This window comes from Cynocephalus volans, chromosome 12 (genome assembly GCF_027409185.1).
Source record: "Cynocephalus volans isolate mCynVol1 chromosome 12, mCynVol1.pri, whole genome shotgun sequence".
Taxonomy (NCBI): domain Eukaryota; kingdom Metazoa; phylum Chordata; class Mammalia; order Dermoptera; family Cynocephalidae; genus Cynocephalus; species Cynocephalus volans.
In genome coordinates, this window is record NC_084471.1 from 48,675,531 (window position 1) to 48,689,029 (window position 13,499).

Below are 13,499 nucleotides of genomic sequence, written 5' to 3' on the forward strand. Positions count from 1 at the left end.
TACTGTGGGCAGGAAATGCCTGCATTGTCATCAGCCCTCCAGATGTTAATCTCTAGCTCTAGAAAGGTGCAAAATACACCAGCCGAAAATAACTCCAAGGTCCACACACTGTAAAATAAGATGACTCCTGAAGAGTACCCTAGATAATATTCAGCATTACATTGAAAGGACATCAATAATCTTTTTCAAAATCTTCCACAATTTTCCTAAATATGCCAAGCGTATTATATAAGGTATACAGACCCACATGCTTCTGTGAGTGATGATTTATTTGATTGGATGAAGGGATAGCCCAGCTGGTGAAAGATGCTTTTGCAAGGCAAATTGGGATTTTATATAACAAGTTATGGAAAGTCACTCTAAACTCTCAAGCAGAAGAGTGACTTGAGGAAAACAATGTTTGAAAAGAATCATATTAACAGAGGTGTGTAGAATGGAATTTTGATGTTGGAGGAGAGGCAGGGAGAAAACAGGAAGCAACAAGATACACTTAGGAATTCGGACCTGATTTAGGCCTGGGATGAGCAAATCGTTCAGAAAAGGTTGGAGAGACAGCATTGGGCCTTGAGATAGTTGAAGTAATTGACTGAGATGACAGAGAGAGAGTCAAGCTTCTTCAGAATTTTTCAAAGGATAACTGAATATGAGGAGACTTTATGTTTCTAAAATGTTTGCTTGCTAACATTTGACAGTTTATTTCTCTGCATTTATATTACTTTTTGATGGCATACTAATAAGTTTTTCTTCTTTTGAATTTAAAATATTGTGTTCACCTTTTATTTAGGCCTTAGGCTTTTATACAGCTTTCTTGCCTAAAATGTTTTCTCTCTAAAATATTTTTCTTCCTTATCATTTGAGAAGGGCATACATCTATAAAATATTCAATTGGATGTATTCTACTTCTGTAAAAGTATTTGTGATATTCTTTCTATGATGGATGTTATTTAGATGTCAACTCTAGTGTAGCTCCTTAATATAATTTCACTAATATTTATTTAATACTTTGTTTAAATGCAGTATTGAATGCTAATTAAAGTTCCTGCAATACTTGCAGCAAGCTTAGAGAAATCCATTCCTTCTTTGTAAGTTTTATTTTTTTTAAGTCAGCAGTTCAATTACAATTTTTGTGCATATGTTTGTTTCACTGGATTTTACCTTGTTTATAAAAAAATAAGAAAAGCATCATGTCTAGTCAATATTAGAAAGCAAAACAAATCATTCAGGTTATTAAAATTCATACTAACACTTGTTTAAAGTGATTAGGTTATATCCTAATTTCAGGAAAAACAAGTACCAGGGAGCACTGACATGGTAATTACAGCTAAACAGTTGAAGCTCAAAACATGTTTCCAGTTTTTGATTTGAGTATGCTTTCTTTATTCACTTGGGTTTTTTGGAAATTAAACAGTGGTATTTTAAGAAAATGCCCTTTTTACAGCTTGACATATTCTAAGCAAACATATACACTCTAAAAATGCATGTCCAAGGTTAACCTTTTGAAAATTCAGACTGTACCGAAGACAGCATAAATGATTTGCCAGTGACAGTCATAGAGGTAATTTTTATGACCTGAACCATGAATCATTCTTTAGTTCTTGATTCCAGTGACTACTTTTCACTATATTGAGCCATGAGTTTCAAAAATAAACCTTCTGCTGGTAAGGAGATTTACAGAGAATAAAAAAGCCTGAGTCAACTATTTATCTGGGACCAAATTCTGTGAACTAAGCTTAGTTCAAGCAAAGGGTTTTTTAAGCAGTTCATTTATTTTAATATGGTACAAGCATTCTGAAGTTACACTGTAGCTTATGTTCACAGTGCATTGACAGAGAGGAGGGGAAAGGCCTGGAGGCAACATTTCATGCATTCTTAGAGATAAGAATTGAGCACCTGCTAGAAGCAAAGCTTCATGCCAGATGCTCTGAAGATACACAGGCCTAGCCTGCAAGAAGTTTATACCTATTATAGAGAGAATAAAACAAGTGCAAAGATCATTATGCTATAACAAATTATAATATAAGATAGAATATTTTAAAAACTACAGGCAGGGTACAAAAGCAAACTTTTTAAGAAATTTCGAAGACAGAAAATGTATTCTCGGAGAATTATCGAGACTTCATGGCATTTGAATAGAACAGTGTTTCTCAAACTTCTGCATGCATAAAAGATGCCTGGGGAGCTTGTTAAAATTTAGATTTTTGGACCATCCCTAGAGATTCTCATTTATACAGTCTGCTTTTCTAACCAGCACTCCAGGTGATTGAGATGGAAATGGCCCAGGTACCATGCTTTAAGAACGTGTGCTTAGAGCCTTAAAAGATAAATAGCATTGAGAAAGTAGTGGTGAAAGGATAAAGTATTCAGATAAAAGGAATGATAGAATAAAAAAGGAGATAGTAAGCCGAGACTACATTACCTGATCTCTATGGGGAGGCTTTTGAATTCCTTCTCCCATTTTAAGTAGCCTATTAAAAAAAGAATCATTTTCTGATGAGCAGTTCTACAAAAGAGAAAAATTTGGAGCTCAGCAACAGAACAGATGTAATAGTACTACTCCAAAATTATTCCTAAATTGACGCCAAATTGATGAAAGAGTCTATAAAAGTATCAAAATACTTACATCGCTGGGCAAGCTCTTCTAAAGAGCTACAGGACTCCCGAAGGGAAGACATCACAGGGAACTCACAAGGAGAGATCGGCAAAGTGATGAGTTCTTTTTGGAACAGCATACAGCTAGCTTCTAGTTTTCTATGGGCCTGCTCTGAATAACTGCCCTGTTTCGTTGGCGCCAGGCTGGCTCACCGCATCCCTGCAGTCAATGGGCAGTGCCCACTAGAGTGTGCCAGTGATTGTCTTGGTGGGTGGGGGTGGGGTAATCAATAACCTTTCTCTTACACCCAATCACGAGTGATTAGGAGTGTTTCGTGTCTTGTATCTTTGATTAGGCATAATTTCAGATTCTCTCACTTATATTTTACTCTCACTCACGTCCTAACTCTACATATCATCTGCCCTCATAACAACACTCCACTGGAGAAAAGGAACTTAGCATCCCTTATCAGTGTCATCATATGGCTAAAGCAGCAGAGGCTGGGGCTAGAACTCAAGGAAAAACATTGCATGATTGGTAAGTAGCACATATCCAGCCTCTAGCAAATGAGAATTTTCTAAGTGCCCATCACCACAAAAAGCTTGCAAAAGAGGCAGGAACATTATAGCCAAAGCATGGTGTAGGCAGGGAACAAAAACCAAGGAATGAATAGTACATCAAAGGCAAATTGTCAAAGACTTTGAATGTTAGGACAAAGGAGTTTTTTTAACAGATCAAAGGGAATCATTAAACATGATCCAAATTGGGCTGCAGGAAGTTTGAACTGGTTGCAGTATGGGAAGCGCTTAGAAACTGTAAAGGCAAGACACACACAGGGACCTCTAAACAGATACAGAGTTAGGATTATTCTTTTACAGACAGCCCCCACAAACTTCCGGACTGATCTACAGAAAAAGTACACTTACACCATTTATTCCAATTTGTTTCAGAAATTTCATGTAATATTCAAAGCAGAATCCCAGAGGCCTTATTATTGTACACTCTAGAAGAAACATGCAATTTTAATCACTTAAATTATATTAATAATTGCAAAAATCATTAAATGAAAATGTGAAAGATTATACATGTTTATTTCCTGTTCTGTTATATATTTTTATCACTCACATTTTAAGAAGACACTTGTTCCATATCTTAGATTCTTCCCATAGTAATCAATATTTCTAAAAAATAGTTCTCAAAATAGAAATAGTTTGTTCTCATCAGAACAGACAAAATTGAATTAAATCTATTCAGAACCTTTCTCTAACTTTCATGTATAAAAAAATCTGAATAGAAGAGATGCCCAAGGCCTTCTTATTTAACATTTCCTATGTCATTAAATATTCCTTTTACCTCACACTTCCCCTTTTTCTCAACTTCTTACGCTGCCTTTCATGGAAACCACAGGTAATGATGATCAGTAATCTTTCTTCAACTCCATTTACTCAACAAAGATTCTCTGAATTCAGTCCATATACAACTTTTTCTATTCTCATTAGTGGCCTCTAAATATGTATTATATGTTTTCCTATATTCTTATATAATATTCTGTTTCATCTATAATTGTCATTTGTCCAATTGGAAAATTTTCCTTTATGCTAAGAACTATATATTACTTTAATGTCAAGATGGCATCTAATATAGGTTTGAGCACAGAGTAGCTTACCAAAAATACACCACTCATTAGCTCCATAGCGATTTTAGGAAAAATTAAAAAGCACAGTAGTGACATGAGGACTAGATGATTGTATAATTCCACCTAACTTTCATTTCTTATTAAAATATAAAGAAACAAAGCTTAACACAATTTTCCCATTCCGATCCAAAATCTCAGAGTTTCAAAGCCATATGGCATGATTTTCTTGGATAGATTTATATTTTGTGTCAGGAAGGGAGAAACTGCAAATATTTTCTATATGGAGATAATTTGAGAAGGCAGCATGCATGGAAAATCAAGTATATGCAAAGTACAGATGGAATATTAAATGGAAAGTGTACTTTTAAAAAAAAAAATCTCAAAATCTCCATTAACAGTGAACAAAATTTTCTTTACAGAAATCATATAGGCACTTACTTTTTAAAAAATTATACTTCTTGGTTAGTTCAGTTCTTCAACTAAAATTTCTTTCTCTCTTGTGCATTTTGCAACGTTTTGGCAGGTTTATTGTTGAAAAGCCAAGGTGCATTCATAATTGCACCACCGTAACATACATTTATCATTGGCAAAGGTTCTGTACTGTAAATGAATTACTGTAATAGATGTGTCATGAAATAGCATCTTATTATCTTCCTCTTCTACTTTCTCCACCAAGCAGGTCAAAGTCGGAAACAAGTGTTACTCTAAAGTGATATTTTTAAACAAAGTAAAGGAATGAAGTGCATTTTAAAGCTTTAGCTTTGTAATACTTTAAAATGATAAACCTTTTTATTCTACTTATGATTCTAAATCCCTAAAACACTTCTTGCTCTGTGCTGGTTTTGCTCATACTCAAAAGCTATTGGTTTCTATACTGGCACTTAAGTTGCTCTCAATCAAGAAAATGTGATAGAGAATTTATTATATTTGAGGTGGTTGTCAAAAAGTGGAAATAGGTACCTTTTCTACCCTCAAAGAATTTATAATCTAGTTGGGAGATAAAACACCTTTAAAACATCAAACAAGTGTGAAATGGATAGTGTAGTAAGTAAGGACTATATACACTAAAAAGAGAATCTGTTCAGAAGAGAGAGTTCAAGTTGAGAAAAAAATCAATGTTGTGAGTAAATCAATGTTTAACGTAGATTATAAGATTTCCAATTGGTTTTATTCAGGTGTGTTTGAAAATATTGAGAAGAAAAACTCCTATCCTCCCCACTGCAATAAAGCTTTGACAAGATATTAGAGTAAAAATGTTTTCTGGCTATCCGGTATGTTAATATTCACCATTTCTATGTTTCTGGGGTAGCTAAAATAATCGGAAACATAGATGTGTAGGGTTCTTTTGCTATGTTATTTAAGCTACTTTATTGAACCCTGAAAGAAGCCATGCATAGTCTGTAAGCACAGAGAAACTGAACCCAAACAACAGACATATGTATATGTATATATGTCATATAAACAAAGCCTAACCACTGGATCTACACATCTAACCAAATGAGAAACTACTGGCAGGTAGCAGATCTGTTGACACAATGATGTCTGCGGAAAAACAAAATCCCATTTTATGATTTAAATGGCGACAGAAGTGGTACTCTACTCATAGACAGAGAAGTTGTTGAAATGAATGACAGGATCTAAATTCTCACATGACAAAATTTAATGAGAACCAAATATTAATTTCTTGGCTCGGGTACAAGAAACAGCGAACATTTAACTGAGGTTTGGCTTAACAATATTCAAATTTGGGGTGTTAAATGTAGCCTAGGAGCCATGTGGATCAAGTTTATCTTTATAATGAAACTGCAATTCAGACAATACTAAAAGTGTAGTATGTAGGATATGGCAAGTGAGATTTTGCTTAATTCTTTCAATTTGGCCAATCTATACCAGGGCTGCGTTAGAAAATTAAACATCTCAAATGATGATAAGCATTATAGTAAATAAGGTGAGAGTCTATAGTCAAAGTAAATGAGATATTTTTGTATGAATTTTAGGCAAAGCTCTTGCCTTCACTCAAATTGATTCGTGTGATTGAGAATGCCTGGAAACTTAACACATAGGGACCCTATTTTAAAATGAATTTGTAACAGAACAAGCAGATGCTCACATCTCACCTTCAACTTCAAAGTTCCTGTGTTTTGTTACTAACCAGAAAGGGCAACTTGATTTTTATCAGTTTCATTCATCCAAAGAAGTTAGGTTTTCATATTTTCTTTTGCATTCAAGAGAACACCCAGATTCTGTGCACCCAGATATCTACTGAATCTTATTTGACAGTTCCAAGAACTCATGTCACTTTCTATTGAACCAAAAGTAGTAATATTACACTTCAGTCTAAATCTTTCCTGTAAATCACCAAGTATATTCTCATATTCAAGAAGATGAGAATTTTCAAACTAGCAAATCGAATATTTTTTTTTCTAAAATGTTGAAAAACTTTTAATGTACAACACAGGACTTTAATTTCTTTTTTTTCCATACGGAAATATAATTAGTCAAAAGTTGTGTCATCTATTGTCAACCTCTTTTCACTCTCCCTCCCTCACTATCCAAAACATACACACAAATACAAGCATAAACACATACATGCACACTTAAATTCTTCATAAATACTAGTCAGCTCTAGCTCCTTATAGGCAACGAACAGGATTGAAATTAATATTTACTTCAGAACTTGTGTTTATCATATGAAACATTCTATTTACTTCACCTAAATATCACTGGAAAATATTTAGGTCAACCAAACACCAGAATTACTGTTAAATATAAAATATATTCATGATGTATTTAAACTTCCTGGAGTCATTTACACACCTGTTGCATCTTTGCATATTCTCTGTGTGCCAAAGCCCACCACTGTCTTAAGTATGGCAAGTCTATTTTTCCATCCCTTTTTTCATGCTAAACTTTAGTGTATGTCTACCTAGTAGTGTTGGAATGAAGCCATCCCCATTAAGATTTGGCTTTAGGACTTCCATATAGATCTTTGCTCATTAAGCTGTTCCTTCATCTACTTTACCCAGCAGGCAGTTATTGGAGTTTTGGGGTAGACCTGAATTTGTCATAAATGTCTCAGTGAAGTTAGTCATCATAAGAATTCTAATAACTTAATAAAAAGCTACTAACTGGGAAGGTCTTACTCTACAGCAAAATTTCCTTTCTGCTTAAGAATAAGCTCAGTATTAAGTCCTATGAAGACAATTACATACAAAGTGGAAGATGGAGAATGAAAAAAAATAGGAAAAGTAGGAAAGAAGGAGTACAGGGTTTTTTGGTCAGATATGGCTCAAGAATTATCCAATTAAATTATTTAACCTCTACCATATTGCTAAAAGTTCCCACAAGTGGCAATATTTCTAGTTACTTTTCATGTGGGGGGGGGGAGGATTAGTTTGTATTTTAAAATCTCTAATTAGCTTGAGATTTGGGGAAAGGAAAGAAGTAAATTAACAACCAAGGGAGGCCAAAGCTAAGGGATTGAGGAATGAGCACAAAGACTCAAAAGCACAACCAAGCAGTTTCAGTGTACCCAGATGCCCTTTGGGTCTTGTTTGACAATCTCAGGAACACATGTCACTTTCTATTATGCACACTGATACAGAAACAGCTCAAAACTTTCCCTATTCTTTTTGCAATGTCAAGTAAAAGTACAGTGTTTCAGTGCTCAGCTGGAATGTCACATGAGAGAGAGCAAGGGAAGGGAGAGTAAAAAAAACTGAAGAAGCACTAGAAAAAGAAATATTTCAGATGACAATAGTGTGTAATAATGGTCTACGGTGTGCTTATGCCCCTGCTGTAACAATTTTAACGTGCCATGCCTGATCTCCAATTTCAGGCACCTGCAAAAGGAGCAGCAGAAAAAATATTGTCCTGTTCAGAGGAAAGGTACAGTTATTTAATGGAAAGCTCTTCCAGTAGGCCCGTCCTTTATTTCAAAACAAAATAAAAGTTGAAAAATTGTTATAGCTGATAATAGTAGCTGTGGAATTAGTCATACTTATCTATCTATATCAGCTTATAGAGAAAAGGGTTAAGACAAAAGGAGTGACAGGAGCATGTCGGTGTCAGAACACAGGAAGGATGAGGCATCTCCATGAATGGCACCAAAGCACTCTCAGCTTTGCACCGTGGCAATGACAGGACAGGGCAGTAATGTCAGTTGTTCAATTTTCTTGTCTGCTTTTCACTATTAAGCTGATTGGGAACACATTTTTGACTTCTGTATTTGGTGAAGAATGTCAAAGAATAGTAGGAACTTCTTACATTTCTGAAAAATACATATTTCTGACAGCAATCTGTCCCTAATACTTAAGCTACTTTATGTTCTATCCCTCCTGGTCAGGGGTTCTTAACCCTGACTGCATATTAGAGTCATCTGGGGGCTTTAAAATATGGTGATGCCGCGTGCCAGAGATTCTTCTTTACTTGATTTGGAGTGTGTCATCAGTATGTTTTAAAAGCAATTTAGGTGATTCTAATGCAAAGTCAGGACAGAGAACCACTGTGCCTAGCCGGTGTCTACATGGGTCTCTTCCAGAAGAGTCATCTACAATCCATTTTCAAAATGAAGATGATCATATTCTACCAACACTGAGAATCTATAAGCTCCCTAGTGATTCTTAGAATCATTGCTACCATGTTAGTATAATTTAACAATTACTTAACGAGCTTTTCATGGAAAGATTGTACCCATGCTCTACTCTCCAAGTGATATTTTTCAACAGCCATTTCCTGACATCCATATTAGTTCCACAGAACAATTATTATTTGACCAGTAAAATAGATAATATATATTATGTAGATACATATATAGCTGAGATATATATACATGTGTGTATATATGTACATGTTATATATGTATATATACTATATAACATATTATATATCTATATATGTATATATCATATGTCTATATATTATGTATACATGTATAATATATATCACTGGAGATATATACATACACATATACATGTATACATACACATATACATATATACATGTGGACACTAGCTATATCATCTACTAGGAGTATTCTTGATTCTGGCCTGGAAGGCCTTCCATTTCCTACCTTCATGCTCATGGCAGAGGAGTATTACCTACTGTTGTATAAAATATTATGTGTATGGGTAAGGCTAGAATGGGTGACTAGGCAGTCAATTTCCAATGTTCTCTGACCAATCCCTAAGAAGAAAAACCCAGAGACATTGAAAATATATTTTGAGTACTATTTATGAGCCGTGATTATATATATTTTATATCCCTGTTGTTATTGAAAACTGTTCTTGAAATTCAGGGAGACTGACAGTCTGTCGAATGCAGAAAACCTATTAAAAAGCAATCTGAAATGCATTTCAGGTGAAATCACTTTTACCAAAGTGCAGATCATTTCATTTATTCTAAAGGCATATAATTAGAAAGGAGATCAAATTGGTATTTTTTTTCCTTTTACAATACAACACAAATACATACTTCTTTATTCCAGCTTCAGCCTTTTGAAAAAAATACACACCAGAAAAAGTGATTTCTTTTCTGTTTTCATGGACCTCTATAGTACGTATACTCACAATTTTTAAAATGGATTCTCAGGTGAAAACAGAAGCGTAATAAAAAAGCAGAAAGTGTTATTTATTTTGGCCTTATCTGCACATGTCAGAAAATTAAGACAGTGATGAATTACACACTACTGTACAAAATTTTATTATCAGAAGCAAAAAAAAATTTGTTCTGCTTAAAATACAGAAGACAAATTTTCTCATTTAGAAAAATCCATTTTGTTAGTGCTTGGTCATAATGAAATAAAAATTTCATGTTGAATATATACTGATTCCATTTTTACTGAATAATTTTAAAGACATACCATAGAAAATATTTTATCTGCTAAACTAACACAATATTATTTATTTGGGAAATGATTTAGTAACTGGCATTTACTAAAGAACAGCTACTTTTTTTGTTCCTAAATCATAAAACAGGTTAGAATGGAAAAAAAAATTACCTTCATTTGGCATATTTTAAATGTCTGTTCATTTGGAAAACCACTTTAGGAAAATAAACTTTGTTACTGCATAAATTCAAGTTCATTAGAAATATTCTATATAGTATTTTTAAGAGATTATCTGATAAATTTAGTGGTGTCCAGAAAGCCAATTATAAAAGCTCAAAAGTAGAATTCCTCTTACTGTTCAAGTAACTGAAAAATGCATAAACTTTGTAGTCCAATCTGTTAGTTTTGTATTCCTAACCTGTTTTCAAAGATTATCAAAATGAGAAGGGATCAAATTATAGCAAGGAAAAATGGCAAATATATTTATATATGGCAATGTACAGGTAGCATTTAAAAGGATAATGTGAAATTGCTGTTACACAATATTTGAAATGGTAGGGTACAACCTTGAGGAAAATTTCATTTGAAAAATGTTTTGTACTTGAGAAATGAGAGTTAATAAACCTATTTTAAATGAAAATGAGTAACAAAAAGTTAATAATGAATGTTCTCACCCAGTAGGTCATAAGCTATGTGAAGGTGGGAACAGAATTGTGTAAAAGAGCGAGTGCAATACTCTAAACCTAGCAGGGGTTAAAAGGATAGCTACTGAATGATTAACTCAGAAAATAAATGCATCACACATTCAAGGCAGATGTTCTTAACTCCACTGTAACGTTTTTTTTTATAAAATCTTCCATTCTTTCATTTACTTACATGACATAAGAAAAACGTGTATGATTAAAAGCAAGTTGACCTTTGCAGAGGCAAGTCAAAGCAGTTATCTTAGACTTTATCTACACACAGCAAGCCTATTGAAAAAATGTAACTTCAAGTAAATTAAGCAGTAGCAGCCCTTCTATAGTTGTGAGCAGAGAGAAATACTTCTCTGACCTCATCGCTAAGCAAGGGAAAAGTTCTGGCTATACTAATACATCTCTTCTACATGCAGCGACAGAGGTTTAACCTCATCTTTGTGGTCCACTGGTGAAGAGCTTTGCAATCCATCCTCTTTTCACTTATTTTTTGTGGCTCGTTGGCTGGAGTATTTACCTGTAATAGTGTAATTACCTGTTATAGCTTAAAACTCATTACACAACACACTGATGTAAAATATTTTGATGGAAAACTTTTTATAAAATGTATGAAATAACCGTGTTAGGAAACAAATGGTAAACCAGAACAAACTAATTAGCTTAACTTCTTTCAAACAAGCCAATAACAATTAGAAAGTGAGCTAAGTATTTATTCAAATCTCTTGTGGAGACCCATCTATATGTATAAACATTGTTTTCATGCACGCTGGAGGCAGATTAATGACTAATTTGAGCCAGGTAAGACCTGGGTTTAAAGAATTTTGAATCCTAGCTAACACCACTAATTAATTATATAAACTTATAACAACTTTTAGCCTCAGTCTACTCTTTGGTAAATTAGCAATAGTGACATTTCACAAGATCATTAAATGAGATGATACCTATAACGGGCCTGACACCTAGCAGTCACTCAACTTTTTGTTCCTTCCTTACAGCCTAACTCATACAGCACAAAAAATTTACTTTGGAACAAAATAAAAGATCAGATATTTACTTATTTTTTTTTCTTTTTTCTTAGTGCACTAGTACATGACTTAGGGATGTCCAAGAAAACATCGTCAAAGTACTGTCCCTAAAGTATTAAGCATTCAAAATAAAAGCCCCTAAAGTACTATGTTTTCAAAATTTGGGTAAAATCATACCATCTGCTAGTAAGGCCAATTTGTAAAAAACATATTTACAAGATAAAATGCAAGCAATGGCACATATGAATTATACTTGATATTAAAGCTCATATTTTTAAAAACTGCTTTTACTAAATATTTAAGACAGATTTAAAATTTTCCTTATCTAAAGTTTAAAATAATAATTTCATAAAATAAAATTGAAAATAAAAGCAACTAGAGTATACTTTTGTTAGTCTTTTCCTAAATCTGTACCACATTAAACAAAATATTTTATTTATAAAAACTTCCTTATTAGTTCAAAGCAACTAAACTGAAGGCTACTCTTATACAATTAAAATTTGAAATTCTTGAATAATTTATAAGAACATTTTTGCACTCAAGTTTACGTATACTAATTTGAACAAATAAATTATTGCCTAGGACATGTATTGTAGAACCTTTATATATTTAAAGAATATATAAAGTTAAAATTAGCACATTGTGAATATACAAATAGTATGATAAATCTGTTTCACATAAAACTCGAACTACTTTTTCATAAGTAGATTAAACATTTTTCCTGCAACTTACTGATATTACTAAATTACTCAAACAGCTTTTCTTAAGGATAAATTCTATCCCAATTTATATTCCAATTATTAAAATTTAAACTATACAATGTTATTATAATTTCAAAATTATACATATTTCTGTAAAACTCAACTAAGCACTATAAAATCAAACAACAAAAATTATACTGAAGTACCATAAAAGTTTTGAAATATGTACAAAAATAGGTGCACAATATTATCTATATCTAAAAATGATTTACTTCCTCTTCTATAGCACATAATTATTTTTCATGTTGTCCTTGTTCTGACTGGTTCAGTATTACTTATGTTTTTTTCATTTATTGTGATGTGAATTCCTTCAGGCCCTATTTATCTTTGCCTTCCCTTCCTTCAGTATGTGTCCTGTGAAATAAAAGTTGCTCAATAAATATTTCTTTAATTAAACCGAATTCTGTCAATATACAGCTAGAAATGTCAAATGATAATTCAATTATGATCTGTTACAAAAAAAAGTGTAGAAATCTTAATTTTTCACTATATGCTTCTTTAATAGGTATATGGTTACCTAATAGGCGTACTCAGGAGAATAATTGAGCTATTTTAGGTTCTCCAGCATCTTAGAAAAGAATTCCTTAAAATTTTAGTTACCAGTACATTTTAATTAAATGTATTATTATAAACTTCTTTAGGAATCCCTTTATTGCATCAAATCTAGTATTACAGTTGCACAAAAATTGTTTTTGCACAGCTTAGTCTGCATAGATTTATAAACATTTTACCAAAAATTATTTTCACTTATTTCAATGGATATTTTATCTTCATTATGACCATGTGTTACTACAGAAAGAGTTTATCAGCGTACAGCAAATTAACAGTATTTTAAGGTTAAATTTAAACAATGTTCAGCAAAAGATCTAAAAAGGAAATTATCATCAATGAACTAAATTCTTTGTCCTCATATCTGACTACTTATGATGATCAAAGTAAATAATGTTGAACATTTTCACCCAATT